This window comes from Lathyrus oleraceus, chromosome 2 (assembly GCF_024323335.1).
Source record: "Lathyrus oleraceus cultivar Zhongwan6 chromosome 2, CAAS_Psat_ZW6_1.0, whole genome shotgun sequence".
NCBI classification, from domain to species: domain Eukaryota; kingdom Viridiplantae; phylum Streptophyta; class Magnoliopsida; order Fabales; family Fabaceae; genus Lathyrus; species Lathyrus oleraceus.
In genome coordinates this window covers 20,597,699-20,617,182 of record NC_066580.1, presented here as the reverse complement: position 1 = coordinate 20,617,182, position 19,484 = coordinate 20,597,699, and the positions used below count along the sequence as shown (strand labels likewise).

General features: G+C 29.4%; 5 non-coding genes across 5 annotated transcripts; all 5 read right to left on the bottom strand.

Annotated features, from left to right (window-relative positions):
• Positions 1 to 191: 191 nt before the first annotated feature.
• TRNAR-UCU (transfer RNA arginine (anticodon UCU)) lies at positions 192 to 264 on the bottom strand. Its single transcript has one exon. It is a non-coding gene; the product is annotated as a tRNA-Arg (tRNA).
• Positions 265 to 2,622: 2,358 nt separating this feature from the next.
• TRNAR-UCU (transfer RNA arginine (anticodon UCU)) lies at positions 2,623 to 2,695 on the bottom strand. Its single transcript has one exon. It is a non-coding gene; the product is annotated as a tRNA-Arg (tRNA).
• Positions 2,696 to 5,054: 2,359 nt separating this feature from the next.
• On the bottom strand, positions 5,055 to 5,127 carry TRNAR-UCU (transfer RNA arginine (anticodon UCU)). Its single transcript has one exon. It is a non-coding gene; the product is annotated as a tRNA-Arg (tRNA).
• Positions 5,128 to 7,547: 2,420 nt separating this feature from the next.
• Positions 7,548 to 7,620, bottom strand: TRNAR-UCU (transfer RNA arginine (anticodon UCU)). The gene has a single exon. It is a non-coding gene; the product is annotated as a tRNA-Arg (tRNA).
• Positions 7,621 to 10,125: 2,505 nt separating this feature from the next.
• Positions 10,126 to 10,198, bottom strand: TRNAR-UCU (transfer RNA arginine (anticodon UCU)). Its single transcript has one exon. It is a non-coding gene; the product is annotated as a tRNA-Arg (tRNA).
• Positions 10,199 to 19,484: the final 9,286 nt, after the last annotated feature.

Sequence of the window (19,484 nt, the reverse complement as noted above, 5' to 3'; positions counted from 1 at the left end):
CTAACAGATCCTATAGTATCTCCCAATAAACATGCATCACATAGTGAACAAGTGGATCTAATGTCCACGAGATGATCTCTCACTAACATTATACAAGAAAAAATATAATGGCGTTGATGTAATTGGCACACCATAAAGTTATATATATCTATAAATATATATATAAAAAGAGAGAGAGAACTAGTATTATCCACACCTGGTGGGACTCGAACCCACAATCGCTTGATTAGAAGTCAAACGCCTTATCCATTAGGCCACAGGTGCAAGTTGTCGAAAACCTTTCAGTTATTATTACTTCTTTATTTTACACACTACCTGTTTATAATACTCATATACTATATAAAGTAGGTTTCAATTTCTTGAAAAATTTCCTGCATTTTATCTTGCCTTAAATATCCCATCATTAGGGATCTCAATTACATACATTATTCTTATATGTGTCACCACCTCGGTTAACATCATCTTGGTATTATTATTGAGTTTGTCAAAAATTTACTTGTTCAACCCAATATATCGTGATATTTGTATTGATGAATACTATTCCTTATTTGCGATAGAAAGATAATTTATTCATGCTTAACGTTGTTATTCTTACTACTCTACTACACAAGACAATATAGTCACACTTCTTTTTATGCTTGCATACCACCCTATACATCATAGCATTCTTTTGGAAACATGTAATGCTTGCGTATTTCGTCTTTGAAATTCCTCAGTCAGGAGAATTCCATTCAAATATTAAATTTAAAATTCTTAATCATGACATATTCTTCATTATATATAATTAGAGTAGAATTATCTACACCATTAACATTCTATATTGCATTGCCAAATTATCAGTTATGTACCTATCTTCTATAAAATGTTTTTCCATCTTTTATATAATAAAGCCACGTGGTGGTGGTGGTTCATTGGTGGTCGTAACACCCTCAACATTATGTGTTTTATTAGTTTGACTCACATATGCACTGAAAACAACATCAAATATATTAATTAGTTCTTCATCACTATCATCAAAGTATATACCTCTGAGATATTCATTAATTGTTTCATCGCATGTACTATTGCTTATCTTCAAGGAACTCGTTCATAATTGTCATCTTCCTCAAAAACTTTATACTTACCAAACCAATGACAGACACCAATTGTTATTGAGTTATCACTTTAATTCCTTGCTTAAATCATATATAATTCAAAGAGCTTTTCTTCAACTTTTTGTATACTCAACCTCCTCTCAATCTCACCGTTCACTCATGTTGAAGCAATATGGTAAACACTCATTCACATACAATTAACATCAAACTTTTGAATTTTTAAGAATTCTAAAAATTTCTCACTTTTTTATTCGAAAACATGCTTTTGAGTATTTTCACAGGTTGTAACTTAACTTATGCCAAGGTGGGATATATTTGGCGAATATGTTTAATTCCTTGGAGTTAAGTACATACTATCCTCTTATTTTTACATTATTCTTACATATTCTTCTTTTTGTATTAACTGATGTGTACTTAGAATTTTGACTTTCTTTTTTTCTCTTTCTTTTAGCCGAATCTCTAAGTTTTAACATTGTTACAATTTTTCTAACTTCTATAAATTGTTTTAGTCGACACTTTTTTAATTCACAGACTCTAGTATCCCCAACCCTAAAAGTAAAACATTTCTTATTCCAGAAGAAACTCAAACTTAACTTTTTGCATGTGTAATGAAACAATATAAAAAAATAACTATCTACCTAACTCTAATGAAACAATGTATATAAACACCACTATAGGCAGAAGATTGAGGCTCTTTAAGAGGGACTAAAATTATATATATTAATTGATAAAGTTAGGTCAAATCATCACTTTGCACACATGAGATTCCTAAAGACCACTTACTTAGCTTATCACAGGTACAAAAAAATAAAACTGGAATGATACATAAAGATTAACACAACCACTGCATGCATATTACACAAACTATTTCAAACATTCTTCGAAAATATCACAATAAGTTGAGATGGCCAAGTAGGTCTAAGGCGCCAGTTAGTATCAATTAAACTAATACTTTTTACATATATATTCAATTTATTTTTTACTATTAAACTTATATTTGAATAATCATACTATCAAGTCAACTTTTAAAGTGACAACAAAATCAAAAATAAAGTAAAAGTGTCAGTTGTCATAAAACTTAACACTTTCTAAATTATAGTTTATATAAGTATTCAAATCAATTGGTTGTGATTTTTTTAATTCTTATTTATAATTTATATCTATTGAGATATTCCTACTAATGAAATTTGTTTTTGTTTGAGTCAAAGTCCAATTTTTTTATATTCCATGATGCTTATCGAGGAATTTGGAAAAGAGATCGTTAGATCCATCTAACAGATCCTATAGTATCTCCCAATAAACATGCATCACATAGTGAACAAGTGGATCTAATGTCCACGAGATGATCTCTCACTAACATTATACAAGACCAAAATGGGTAACGGTTTTAAGGATTTACAAAACAACATATTCTCACAAATGTCACCACTTATGTGAGACCTGTTGACCCTTTTTAGCATTCATAAGAAACAAAACAAAAGTCATCTTCAATGTTATATATAAAAAGAGAGAGAGAACTAGTATTATCCACACCTGGTGGGACTCGAACCCACAATCGCTTGATTAGAAGTCAAACGCCTTATCCATTAGGCCACAGGTGCAAGTTGTCGAAAACCTATCAGTTATTATTACTTCTTTATTTTACACACTACCTGTTTATAATACTCATATACTATATAAAGTAGGTTTCAATTTCTTGAAAAATTTCCTGCATTTTATCTTGCCTTAAATATCCCATCATTAGGGATCTCAATTACATACATTATTCTTATATGTGTCACCACCTCGGTTAACATCATCTTGGTATTATTATTGAGTTTGTCAAAAATTTACTTGTTCAACCCAATATATCGTGATATTTGTATTGATGAATACTATTCCTTATTTGCGATAAAAAGATAATTTATTCATGCTTAACGTTGTTATTCTTACTACTCTACTACACAAGACAATATAGTCACACTTCTTTTTATGCTTGCATACCACCCTATACATCATAGCATTCTTTTGGAAACATGTAATGCTTGCGTATTTCGTCTTTGAAATTCCTCAGTCAGGAGAATTCCATTCAAATATTAAATTTAAAATTCTTAATCATGACATATTCTTCATTATATATAATTAGAGTAGAATTATCTACACCATTAACATTCTATATTGCATTGCCAAATTTATCAGTTATGTACCTATCTTCTATAAAATGTTTTTCCATCTTTTATATAATAAAGCCACGTGGTGGTGGTGGTTCATTGGTGGTCGTAACACCCTCAACATTATGTGTTTTATTAGTTTGACTCACATATGCACTGAAAACAACATCAAATATATTAATTAGTTCTTCATCACTATCATCAAAGTATATACCTCTGAGATATTCATTAATTGTTTCATCGCATGTACTATTGCTTATCTTCAAGGAACTCGTTCATAATTGTCATCTTCCTCAAAAACTTTATACTTACCAAACCAATGACAGACACCAATTGTTATTGAGTTATCACTTTAATTCCTTGCTTAAATCATATATAATTCAAAGAGCTTTTCTTCAACTTTTTGTATACTCAACCTCCTCTCAATCTCACCGTTCACTCATGTTGAAGCAATATGGTAAACACTCATTCACATACAATTAACATCAAACTTTTGAATTTTTAAGAATTCTAAAAATTTCTCACTTTTTTATTCGAAAACATGCTTTTGAGTTTTTTCACAGGTTGTAACTTAACTTATGCCAAGGTGGGATATATTTGGCGAATATGTTTAATTCCTTGGAGTTAAGTACATACTATCCTCTTATTTTTACACTATTCTTACATATTCTTCTTTTTGTATTAACTGATGTGTACTTAGAATTTTGACTTTCTTTTTTTCTCTTTCTTTTAGCCGAATCTCTAAGTTTTAACATTGTTACAATTTTTCTAACTTCTATAAATTGTTTTAGTCGACACTTTTTTAATTCACAGACTCTAGTATCCCCAACCCTAAAAGTAAAACATTTCTTATTCCATTAGAAACTCAAACTTAACTTTTTGCATGTGTAATGAAACAATATAAAAAAATAACTATCTACCTAACTCTAATGAAACAATGTATATAAACACCACTATAGGCAGAAGATTGAGGCTCTTTAAGAGGGACTAAAATTATATATATTAATTGATAAAGTTAGGTCAAATCATCACTTTGCACACATGAGATTCCTAAAGACCACTTACTTAGCTTATCACAGGTACAAAAAAATAAAACTGGAATGATACATAAAGATTAACACAACCACTGCATGCATATTACACAAACTATTTCAAACATTCTTCGAAAATATCACAATAAGTTGAGATGGCCAAGTAGGTCTAAGGCGCCAGTTAGTATCAATTAAACTAATACTTTTTACATATATATTCAATTTATTTTTTACTATTAAACTTATATTTGAATAATCATACTATCAAGTCAACTTTTAAAGTGACAACAAAATCAAAAATAAAGTAAAAGTGTCAGTTGTCATAAAACTTAACACTTTCTAAATTATAGTTTATATACGTATTCAAATCAATTGGTTGTGATTTTTTTAATTCTTATTTATAATTTATATCTATTGAGATATTCCTACTAATGAAATTTGTTTTTGTTTGAGTCAAAGTCCAATTTTTTTATATTCCATGATGCTTATCGAGGAATTTGGAAAAGAGATCGTTAGATCCATCTAACAGATCCTATAGTATCTCCCAATAAACATGCATCACATAGTGAACAAGTGGATCTAATGTCCACGAGATGATCTCTCACTAACATTATACAAGACCAAAATGGGTAACGGTTTTAAGGATTTACAAAACAACATATTCTCACAAATGTCACCACGTATGTGAGACCTGTTGACCCTTTTTAGCATTCACAAGAAACAAAACAAAAGTCATCTTCAATGTTATATATAAAAAGAGAGAGAGAACTAATATTATCCACACCTGGTGGGACTGGAACCCACAATCGCTTGATTAGAAGTCAAACGCCTTATCCATTAGGCCACAGGTGCAAGTTGTCGAAAACCTATCAGTTATTATTACTTCTTTATTTTACACACTACCTGTTTATAATACTCATATACTATATAAAGTAGGTTTCAATTTCTTGAAAAATTTCCTGCATTTTATCTTGCCTTAAATATCCTATAATTAGGGATCTCAATTACATACATTATTCTTATATGTGTCACCACCTCGGTTAACATCATCTTGGTATTATTATTGAGTTTGTCAAAAATTTACTTGTTCAACCCAATATATCGTGATATTTGTATTGATGAATACTATTCCTTATTTGCGATAGAAAGATAATTTATTCATGCTTAACGTTGTTATTCTTACTACTCTACTACACAAGACAATATAGTCACACTTCTTTTTATGCTTGCATACCACCCTATACATCATAGCATTCTTTTGGAAACATGTAATGCTTGCGTATTTCGTCTTTGAAATTCCTCAGTCAGGAGAATTCCATTCAAATATTAAATTTAAAATTCTTAATCATGACATATTCTTCATTATATATAATTAGAGTAGAATTATCTACACCACTAACATCCTATATTGCATTGCCAAATTTATCAGTTATGTACTTATCTTCTATAAAATGTTTTTCCATCTTTTATGTAATAAAGCCACGTGGTGGTGGTGGTTCATTGGTGGTCGTAACACCCTCAACATTATGTGTTTTATTAGTTTGACTCACATATGCACTGAAAACAACATCAAATATATTAATTAGTTCTTCATCACTATCATCAAAGTATATACCTCTGAGATATTCATTAATTGTTTCATCGCATGTACTATTGCTTATCTTCAAGGAACTCGTTCATAATTGTCATCTTCCTCAAAAACTTTATAGTTACCAAACCAATTACAGACACCAATTGTTATTGAGTTATCACTTTAATTCCTTGCTTAAATCATATATAATTCAAAGAGCTTTTCTTCAACTTTTTGTATACTCAACCTCCTCTCAATCTCACCGTTCACTCATGTTGAAGCAATATGGTAAACACTCATTCACATACAATTAACATCAAACTTTTGAATTTTTAAGAATTCTAAAAATTTCTCACTTTTTTATACGAAAACATGCTTTTGAGTTTTTTCATAGGTTGTAACTTGACTTATGCCAAGGTGGGATATATTTGGCGAATATGTTTACTTCCTTGGAGTTAAGTACATACTATCCTCTTATTTTTACACTATTCTTACATATTCTTCTTTTTGTATTAACTGATGTGTACTTAGAATTTTGACTTTCTTTTTTTCTCTTTCTTTTAGCCGAATCTCTAAGTTTTAACATTGTTACAATTTTTCTAACTTCTATAAATTGTTTTAGTCGACACTTTTTTAATTCAAAGACTCTAGTATCCCCAACCCTAAAAGTAAAACATTTCTTATTCCAGAAGAAACTTAAACTTAACTTTTTGCATGTGTAATGAAACAATATAAAAAAATAACTATCTACCTAACTCTAATGAAACAATGTATATAAACACCACTATAGGCAGAAGATTGAGGCTCTTTAAGAGAGACTAAAATTATATATATTGATTGACAAAGTTAGGTCAAATCATCACTTTGCAGTCATGAGATTCCTAAAGACCACTTACTTAGCTTATCAGAGGTACAAAAAAATAAAACTGGAATAATACATAAAGATTAACACAACCACTGCATGCATATTACACAAACTATTTCAAACATTCTTCGAAAATATCACAATAAGTTGAGATGGCCAAGTAGGTCTAAGGCGCCAGTTAGTATCAATTAAACTAATAATTTTTACATATATATTCAATTTATTTTATACTATTAAACTTATATTTGAATAATCATACTATCAAGTCAACTTTTAAAGTGACAACAAAATCAAAAATAAAGTAAAAGTGTCGGTTGTCATAAAACTTAACACTTTCTAAATTATAGTTTATATAAGTATTCAAATCAATTGGTTGTGATTTTTTTAATTCTTATTTATAATTTATATCTATTGAGATATTCCTACTAATGAAATTTGTTTTTGTTTGAGTCAAAGTCCAATTTTTTTATATTCCATGATGCTTATCGGGGAATTTGGAAAAGAGATCGTTAGATCCATCTAACAGATCCTATAGTATCTCCCAAAAGACATGCATCACATAGTGAACAAGTGGATCTAATGTCCACGAAATGTAGTATCTCCCAAAAGACATGCATCACATAGTGAACAAGTGGATCTAATGTCCACGAAATGATCTCTCACTAACATTATACAAGACCAAAATGGGTAACGGTTTTAAGGATTTACAAAACAACATATTCTCACAAATGTCACCACTTATGTGAGACCTGTTGACCCTTTTTAGCATTCACAAGAAACAAAACAAAAGTCATCTTCAATGTTATATATAAAAAGAGAGAGAGAACTAATATTATCCACACCTGGTGGGACTCGAACCCACAATCGCTTGATTAGAAGTCAAACGCCTTATCCATTAGGCCACAGGTGCAAGTTGTCGAAAACCTATCAGTTATTATTACTTCTTTATTTTACACACTACCTGTTTATAATACTCATATACTATATAAAGTAGGTTTCAATTTCTTGAAAAATTTCCTGCATTTTATCTTGCCTTAAATATCCTATAATTAGGGATCTCAATTACATACATTATTCTTATATGTGTCACCACCTCGGTTAACATCATCTTGGTATTATTATTGAGTTTGTCAAAAATTTACTTGTTCAACCCAATATATCGTGATATTTGTATTGATGAATACTATTCCTTATTTGCGATAGAAAGATAATTTATTCATGCTTAACGTTGTTATTCTTACTACTCTACTACACAAGACAATATAGTCACACTTATTTTTATGCTTGCATACCACCCTATACATCATAGCATTCTTTTGGAAACATGTAATGCTTGCGTATTTCGTCTTTGAAATTCCTCAGTCAGGAGAATTCCATTCAAATATTAAATTTAAAATTCTTAATCATGACATATTCTTCATTATATATAATTAGAGTAGAATTATCTACACCACTAACATCTTATATTGCATTGCCAAATTTATCAGTTATGTACTTATCTTCTATAAAATGTTTTTCCATCTTTTATGTAATAAAGCCACGTGGTGGTGGTGGTTCATTGGTGGTCGTAACACCCTCAACATTATGTTTTTTATTAGTTTGACTCACATATGCACTGAAAACAACATCAAATATATTAATTAGTTCTTCATCACTATCATCAAAGTATATACCTCTGAGATATTCATTAATTGTTTCATCGCATGTACTATTGCTTATCTTCAAGGAACTTGTTCATAATTGTCATCTTCCTCAAAAACTTTATAGTTACCAAACCAATTACAGACACCAATTGTTATTGAGTTATCACTTTAATTCCTTGCTTAAATCATATATAATTCAAAGAGCTTTTCTTCAACTTTTTATATACTCAACCTCCTCTCAATCTCACCGTTCACTCATGTTGAAGCAATATGGTAAACACTCATTCACATACAATTAACATCAAACTTTTGAATTTTTAAGAATTCTAAAAATTTCTCACTTTTTTATTCGAAAACATGCTTTTGAGTTTTTTCATAGGTTGTAACTTGACTTATGCCAAGGTGGGATATATTTGGCGAATATGTTTACTTCCTTGGAGTTAAGTACATACTATCCTCTTATTTTTACACTATTCTTACATATTCTTCTTTTTGTATTAACTGATGTGTACTTAGAATTTTGACTTTTTTTTTTTCGCTTTCTTTTAGCCGAATCTCTAAGTTTTAACATTGTTACAATTTTTCTAACTTCTATAAATTGTTTTAGGCGACACTTTTTTAATTCACAGACTCTAGTATCCCCAACCCTAAAAGTAAAACATTTCTTATTCCAGAAGAAACTCAAACTTAACTTTTTGCATGTGTAATGAAACAATATAAAAAAATAACTATCTACCTAACTCTAATGAAACAATGTATATAAACACCACTATAGGCAGAAGATTGAGGCTCTTTAAGAGAGACTAAAATTATATATATTGATTGACAAAGTTAGTTCAAATCATCACTTTGCAGTCATGAGATTCCTAAAGACCACTTACTTAGCTTATCACAGGTACAAAAAAATAAAACTGGAATAATACATAAAGATTAACACAACCACTGCATGCATATTACACAAACTATTTCAAACATTCTTCGAAAATATCACAATAAGTTGAGATGGCCAAGTAGGTCTAAGGCGCCAGTTAGTATCAATTAAACTAATAATTTTTACATATATATTCAATTTATTTTATACTATTAAAATTATATTTGAATAATCATACTATCAAGTCAACTTTTAAAGTGACAACAAAATCAAAAATAAAGTAAAAGTGTCGGTTGTCATAAAACTTAACACTTTCTAAATTATAGTTTATATAAGTATTCAAATCAATTGGTTGTGATTTTTTTAATTCTTATTTATAATTTATATCTATTGAGATATTCCTACTAATGATATAATTTATATCTATTGAGATATTCCTACTAATGAAATTTGTTTTTGTTTGAGTCAAAGTCCAATTTTTTTATATTCCATGATGCTTATCGGGGAATTTGGAAAAGAGATCGTTAGATCCATCTAACAGATCCTATAGTATCTCCCAAAAGACATGCATAACATAGTGAACAAGTGGATCTAATGTCCACGAAATGTAGTATCTCCCAAAAGACATGCATCACATAGTGAACAAGTGGATCTAATGTCCACGAAATGATCTCTCACTAACATTATACAAGACCAAAATGGGTAACGGTTTCAAGGATTTACAAAACAACATATTCTCACAAATGTCATCACTTATGTGAGACCTGTTGACCCTTTTTAGCATTCACAAGAAACAAAACAAAAGTCATCTTCAATGTCTCTCAAAAAAAAAATACAATGGCGTTGATGTAATTGGCACACCATAAAGTTATATATATCTAGAGAGAGAACTAATATTATACACACCTGGTGGGACTCGAACCCACAATCGCTTCATTAGAAGTCAAACGCCTTATCCATTAGGCCACAGGTGCAAGTTGTCAAAAACCTATCAATTATTCTTACTTCTTTATTTTACACACTACCTGTTTATAATACTCATATACTATATAAAGTAGGTTTCAATTTCTTGAAAAATTTCCAACATTTTATCTTGCCTTAAATATCCCATAATTAAGGATCTCAATTACATACATTATTCTTATATGTGTCACCACCTCGGTTAACATCATCTTGGTATTATTATTGAGTTTGTAAAAAATTTACTTGTTCAACCCAATATATCGTGATATTTGTACTGATGAATACTATTCCTTATTTGCGATAGAAAGATAATTTATTCATGCTTAACGTTGTTATTCTTACTACTCTACTACACAAGACAATATAGTCACACTTCTTTTTATGCTTGCATACCACCCTATACATCATAGCATTCTTTTGGAAAAATGTAATGCTTGCGTATTTCGTCTTTGAAATTCCTCAGTCAGGAGAATTCCATTCAAATATTAAATTTAAAATTCTTAATCATGACATATTCTTCATTATATATAATTAGAGTAGAATTATCTACACCACTAACATCCTATATTGCATTCCCAAATTTATCAGTTATGTACTTATCTTCTATAAAATGTTTTTCCAGCTTTTATGTAATAAAGCCACGTGGTGATGGTGGTTCATTGGTGGTCGTAACACCCTCAACATTATGTGTTTTATTAGTTTGACTCACATATGCACTGAAAACAACATCAAATATATTAATTAGTTCTTCATCACTATCATCAAAGTATATACCTCTGAGATATTCATTAATTGTTTCATCGCATGTACTATTGCTTATCTTTAAGGAACTCGTTCATAATTGTCATCTTCCTCAAAAACTTTATACTTACCAAACCAATGACAGACACCCATTGTTATTGAGTTATCACTTTAATTCCTTGCTTAAATCATATATAATTCAAAGAGCTTTTCTTCAACTTTTTGTATACTCAACCTCCTCTCAATCTCACCGTTCACTCATGTTGAAGCAATATGGTAAACACTCATTCACATACAATTAACATCAAACTTTTGAATTTTTAAGAATTCTAAAAATTTCTCACTTTTTTATTCGAAAACATGCTTTTGAGTTTTTTCACAGGTTGTAACTTGACTTATACCAAGGTGGGATATATTTGGCGAATATGTTTAATTCCTTGGAGTTAAGTACATACTATCCTCTTATTTTTACACTATTCTTACATATTCTTCTTTTTGTATTAACTGATGTGTACTTAGAATTTTGAATTTCTTTTTTTCTCTTTCTTTTAGCCGAATCTCTAAGTTTTAACATTGTTACAATTTTTCTAACTTCTATAAATTGTTTTAGTCGACACTTTTTTAATTCACAGACTCTAGTATCCCCAACCCTAAAAGTAAAACATTTCTTATTCCAGAAGAAACTCAAACTTAACTTTTTGCATGTGTAATGAAACAATATAAAAAAATAACTATCTACCTAACTCTAATGAAACAATGTATATAAACACCACTATAGGCAGAAGATTGAGGCTCTTTAAGAGAGACTAAAATTATATATATATTGATTGATAAAGTTAGTTCAAATCATGTCAAATTCATAGGAAAAATTATATATATATTGATTGATAAAGTTAGTTCAAATCATGTCAAATTCATAGGAAAGTCTATAGTAAATTTAAGTAAAACAAAACAAAAATACAATGGCGTTGATGTAATTGGCACACCATAAAGTTATATATATCTAGAGAGAGAACTAATATTATACACACCTGGTGGGACTCGAACCCACAATCGCTTCATTAGAAGTCAAACGCCTTATCCATTAGGCCATAGGTGCAAGTTTTCAAAAACCTATCAATTATTCTTACTTCTTTATTTTACACACTACCTGTTTATAATACTCATATACTATATAAAGTAGGTTTCAATTTCTTGAAAAATTTCCAACATTTTATCTTGCCTTAAATATCCCATAATTAGGGATCTCAATTACATACATTATTCTTATATGTGTCACCACCTCGGTTAACATCATCTTGGTATTATTATTGAGTTTGTCAAAAATTTACTTGTTCAACCTAATATATCGTGATATTTGTATTGATGAATACTATTCCTTATTTGCGATAGAAAGATAATTTATTCATGCTTAACGTTGTTATTCTTACTACTCTACTACACAAGACAATATAGTCACACTTCTTTTTATGCTTGCATACCACCCTATACATCATAGCATTCTTTTGGAAACATGTAATGCTTGCGTATTTCGTCTTTGAAATTCCTCAGTCAGGAGAATTCCATTCAAATATTAAATTTAAAATTCTTAATCATGACATATTCTTCATTATATATAATTAGAGTAGAATTATCTACACCACTAACATCCTATATTGCATTGCCAAATTTATCAGTTATGTACTTATCTTCTATAAAATGTTTTTCCATCTTTTAGGTAATAAAGCCACGTGGTTGTGGTGGTTCATTGGTGGTCGTAATACCCTCAACATTATGTGTTTTATTAGTTTGACTCACATATGCACTGAAAACAACATCAAATATATTAATTAGTTCTTCATCACTATCATCAAAGTATATACCTCTGAGATATTCAATAATTGTTTCATCGCATGTACTATTGCTTATCTTTAAGGAACTCGTTCATAATTGTCATCTTCCTCAAAAACTTTATACTTACCAAACCAATGACAGACACCAATTTTTATTGAGTTATCACTTTAATTCCTTGCTTAAATCATATATAATTCAAAGAGCTTTTCTTCAAGTTTTTGTATACTCAACCTCCTCTCAATCTCACCGTTCACTCATGTTGAAGCAATATGGTAAACACTCATTCACATACAATTAACATCAAACTTTTGAATTTTTAAGAATTCTAAAAATTTCTCACTTTTTTATTCGAAAACATGCTTTTGAGTTTTTTCACAGGTTGTAACTTGACTTATACCAAGGTGGGATATATTTGGCGAATATGTTTAATTCCTTGGAGTTAAGTACATACTATCCTCTTATTTTTACACTATTCTTACATATTCTTCTTTTTGTATTAACTGATGTGTACTTAGAATTTTGAATTTCTTTTTTTCTCTTTCTTTTAGCCGAATCTCTAAGTTTTAACATTGTTACAATTTTTCTAACTTCTATAAATTGTTTTAGTCGACACTTTTTTAATTCACAGACTCTAGTATCCCCAACCCTAAAAGTAAAACATTTCTTATTCCAGAAGAAACTCAAACTTAACTTTTTGCATGTGTAATGAAACAATATAAAAAAATAACTATCTACCTAACTCTAATGAAACAATGTATATAAACACCACTATAGGCAGAAGATTGAGGCTCTTTAAGAGAGACTAAAATTATATATATATTGATTGATAAAGTTAGTTCAAATCATGTCAAATTCATAGGAAAAATTAAATATATATTGATTGATAAAGTTAGTTCAAATCATGTCAAATTCATAGGAAAGTCTATAGTAAATTTAAGTAAAACAAAACAAAAATACAATGGCGTTGATGTAATTGGCACACCATAAAGTTATATATATCTAGAGAGAGAACTAATATTATACACACCTAGTGGGACTCAAATCCACAATCGCTTCATTAGAAGTCAAACGCCTTATCCATTAGGCCACAGGTGCAAGTTGTCAAAAACCTATCAATTATTCTTACTTCTTTATTTTACACACTACCTGTTTATAATACTCATATACTATATAAAGTAGGTTTCAATTTCTTGAAAAATTTCCAGCATTTTATCTTGCCTTAAATATCCCATAATTAGGGATCTCAATTACATACATTATTCTTATATGTGTCACCACCTCGGTTAACATCATCTTGGTATTATTATTGAGTTTGTCAAAAATTTACTTGTTCAACCCAATATATCGTGATATTTGTATTGATGAATACTATTCCTTATTTGCGATAGAAAGATAATTTATTCATGCTTAACGTTGTTATTCTTACTACTCTACTACACAAGACAATATAGTCACACTTCTTTTTATGCTTGCATACCACCCTATACATCATAGCATTCTTTTGGAAACATGTAATGCTTGCGTATTTCGTCTTTGAAATTCCTCAGTCAGGAGAATTCCATTCAAATATTAAATTTAAAATTCTTAATCATGACATATTCTTCATTATATATAATTAGAGTAGAATTATCTACACCACTAACATCCTATATTGCATTGCCAAATTTATCAGTTATGTACTTATCTTCTATAAAATGTTTTTCCATCTTTTAGGTAATAAAGCCACGTGGTTGTGGTGGTTCATTGGTGGTCGTAACACCCTCAACATTATGTGTTTTATTAGTTTGACTCACATATGCACTGAAAACAACATCAAATATATTAATTAGTTCTTCATCACTATCATCAAAGTATATACCTCTGAGATATTCATTAATTGTTTCATCGCATGTACTATTGCTTATCTTTAAGGAACTCGTTCATAATTGTCATCTTCCTCAAAAACTTTATACTTACCAAACCAATGACAGACACCAATTTTTATTGAGTTATCACTTTAATTCCTTGCTTAAATCATATATAATTCAAAGAGCTTTTCTTCAAGTTTTTGTATACTCAACCTCCTCTCAATCTCACCGTTCACTCATGTTGAAGCAATATGGTAAACACTCATTCACATACAATTAACATCAAACTTTTGAATTTTTAAGAATTCTAAAAATTTCTCACTTTTTTATTCAAAAACATGCTTTTGAGTTTTTTCACAGGTTGTAACTTGACTTATGCCAAGGTGGGATATATTTGGCGAATATGTTTAATTCCTTGGAGTTAAGTACATACTATCCTCTTATTTTTACACTATTCTTACATATTCTTCTTTTTGTATTAACTGATGTGTACTTAGAATTTTGAATTTCTTTTTTTCTCTTTCTTTTAGCCGAATCTCTAAGTTTTAACATTGTTACAATTTTTCTAACTTCTATAAATTGTTTTAGTCGACACTTTTTTAATTCACAGACTCTAGTATCCCCAACCCTAAAAGTAAAACATTTCTTATTCCAGAAGAAACTCAAACTTAACTTTTTGCATGTGTAATGAAACAATATAAAAAATAACTATCTACCTAACTCTAATGAAACAATGTATATAAACACCACTATAGGCAGAAGATTGAGGCTCTTTAAGAGAGACTAAAATTATATATATATTGATTGATAAAGTTAGTTCGAATCATGTCAAATTCATAGGAAAAATTATATATATATTGATTGATAAAGTTAGTTCAAATCATGTCAAATTCATAGGAAAGTCTATAGTAAATTTAAGTAAAACAAAACAAAAATACAATGGCGTTGATGTAATTGGCACACCATAAAGTTATATATATCTAGAGAGAGAACTAATATTATACACACCTGGTGGGACTCGAACCCACAATCGCTTCATTAGAAGTCAAACGCCTTATCCATTAGGCCATAGGTGCAAGTTTTCAAAAACCTATCAATTATTCTTACTTCTTTATTTTACACACTACCTGTTTATAATACTCATATACTATATAAAGTAGGTTTCAATTTCTTGAAAAATTTCCAACATTTTATCTTGCCTTAAATATCCCATAATTAGGGATCTCAATTACATACATTATTCTTATATGTGTCACCACCTCGGTTAACATCATCTTGGTATTATTATTGAGTTTGTCAAAAATTTACTTGTTCAACCTAATATATCGTGATATTTGTATTGATGAATACTATTCCTTATTTGCGATAGAAAGATAATTTATTCATGCTTAACGTTGTTATTCTTACTACTCTACTACACAAGACAATATAGTCACACTTCTTTTTATGCTTGCATACCACCCTATACATCATAGCATTCTTTTGGAAACATGTAATGCTTGCGTATTTCGTCTTTGAAATTCCTCAGTCAGGAGAATTCCATTCAAATATTAAATTTAAAATTCTTAATCATGACATATTCTTCATTATATATAATTAGAGTAGAATTATCTACACCACTAACATCCTATATTGCATTGCCAAATTTATCAGTTATGTACTTATCTTCTATAAAATGTTTTTCCATCTTTTAGGTAATAAAGCCACGTGGTTGTGGTGGTTCATTGGTGGTCGTAATACCCTCAACATTATGTGTTTTATTAGTTTGACTCACATATGCACTGAAAACAACATCAAATATATTAATTAGTTCTTCATCACTATCATCAAAGTATATACCTCTGAGATATTCAATAATTGTTTCATCGCATGTACTATTGCTTATCTTTAAGGAACTCGTTCATAATTGTCATCTTCCTCAAAAACTTTATACTTACCAAACCAATGACAGACACCAATTTTTATTGAGTTATCACTTTAATTCCTTGCTTAAATCATATATAATTCAAAGAGCTTTTCTTCAAGTTTTTGTATACTCAACCTCCTCTCAATCTCACCGTTCACTCATGTTGAAGCAATATGGTAAACACTCATTCACATACAATTAACATCAAACTTTTGAATTTTTAAGAATTCTAAAAATTTCTCACTTTTTTATTCGAAAACATGCTTTTGAGTTTTTTCACAGGTTGTAACTTGACTTATACCAAGGTGGGATATATTTGGCGAATATGTTTAATTCCTTGGAGTTAAGTACATACTATCCTCTTATTTTTACACTATTCTTACATATTCTTCTTTTTGTATTAACTGATGTGTACTTAGAATTTTGAATTTCTTTTTTTCTCTTTCTTTTAGCCGAATCTCTAAGTTTTAACATTGTTACAATTTTTCTAACTTCTATAAATTGTTTTAGTCGACACTTTTTTAATTCACAGACTCTAGTATCCCCAACCCTAAAAGTAAAACATTTCTTATTCCAGAAGAAACTCAAACTTAACTTTTTGCATGTGTAATGAAACAATATAAAAAAATAACTATCTACCTAACTCTAATGAAACAATGTATATAAACACCACTATAGGCAGAAGATTGAGGCTCTTTAAGAGAGACTAAAATTATATATATATTGATTGATAAAGTTAGTTCAAATCATGTCAAATTCATAGGAAAAATTAAATATATATTGATTGATAAAGTTAGTTCAAATCATGTCAAATTCATAGGAAAGTCTATAGTAAATTTAAGTAAAACAAAACAAAAATACAATGGCGTTGATGTAATTGGCACACCATAAAGTTATATATATCTAGAGAGAGAACTAATATTATACACACCTAGTGGGACTCAAATCCACAATCGCTTCATTAGAAGTCAAACGCCTTATCCATTAGGCCACAGGTGCAAGTTGTCAAAAACCTATCAATTATTCTTACTTCTTTATTTTACACACTACCTGTTTATAATACTCATATACTATATAAAGTAGGTTTCAATTTCTTGAAAAATTTCCAGCATTTTATCTTGCCTTAAATATCCCATAATTAGGGATCTCAATTACATACATTATTCTTATATGTGTCACCACCTCGGTTAACATCATCTTGGTATTATTATTGAGTTTGTCAAAAATTTACTTGTTCAACCCAATATATCGTGATATTTGTATTGATGAATACTATTCCTTATTTGCGATAGAAAGATAATTTATTCATGCTTAACGTTGTTATTCTTACTACTCTACTACACAAGACAATATAGTCACACTTCTTTTTATGCTTGCATACCACCCTATACATCATAGCATTCTTTTGGAAACATGTAATGCTTGCGTATTTCGTCTTTGAAATTCCTCAGTCAGGAGAATTCCATTCAAATATTAAATTTAAAATTCTTAATCATGACATATTCTTCATTATATATAATTAGAGTAGAATTATCTACACCACTAACATCCTATATTGCATTGCCAAATTTATCAGTTATGTACTTATCTTCTATAAAATGTTTTTCCATCTTTTAGGTAATAAAGCCACGTGGTTGTGGTGGTTCATTGGTGGTCGTAACACCCTCAACATTATGTGTTTTATTAGTTTGACTCACATATGCACTGAAAACAACATCAAATATATTAATTAGTTCTTCATCACTATCATCAAAGTATATACCTCTGAGATATTCATTAATTGTTTCATCGCATGTACTATTGCTTATCTTTAAGGAACTCGTTCATAATTGTCATCTTCCTCAAAAACTTTATACTTACCAAACCAATGACAGATACCAATTTTTATTGAGTTATCACTTTAATTCCTTGCTTAAATCATATATAATTCAAAGAGCTTTTCTTCAAGTTTTTGTATACTCAACCTCCTCTCAATCTCACCGTTCACTCATGTTGAAGCAATATGGTAAACACTCATTCACATACAATTAACATCAAACTTTTGAATTTTTAAGAATTCTAAAAATTTCTCACTTTTTTATTCAAAAACATGCTTTTGAGTTTTTTCACAGGTTGTAACTTGACTTATGCCAAGTTGGGATATATTTGGCGAATATGTTTAATTCCTTGGAGTTAAGTACAAACTATCCTCTTATTTTTACACTATTCTTACATATTCTTCTTTTTGTATTAACTGATGTGTACTTAGAATTTTGAATTTCTTTTTTTCTCTTTCTTTTAGCCGAATCTCTAAGTTTTAACATTGTTACAATTTTTCTAACTTCTATAAATTGTTTTAGTCGACACTTTTTTAATTCACAGACTCTAGTATCCCCAACCCTAAAAGTAAAACATTTCTTATTCCAGAAGAAACTCAAACTTAACTTTTTGCATGTGTAATGAAACAATATAAAAAAATAACTATCTACCTAACTCTAATGAAACAATGTATATAAACACCACTATAGGCAGAAGATTGAGGCTCTTTAAGAGAGACTAAAATTATATATATATTGATTGATAAAGTTAGTTCGAATCATGTCAAATTCATAGGAAAGTCTATAGTAAATTTAAGTAAAACAAAATAAAAATACAATGGCGTTGATGTAATTGGCACACCATAAAGTTATATATATCTAGAGAGAGAGAACTAATATTATACACACCTCGTGGGACTCGAACCCACAATCGGTTTATTAGAAGTCAAACGCCTTATCCATTAGGCCACAGGTGCAAGTTGTCAAAAACCTATCAATTATTCTTACTTCTTTATTTTACACACTACCTGTTTATAATACTCATATACTATATAAAGTAGGTTTCAATTTCTTGAAAAATTTCCAGCATTTTATTTTGCCTTAAATATCCCATAATTAGGGATCTCAATTACATACATTATTCTTATATGTGTCACCACCTCGGTTAACATCA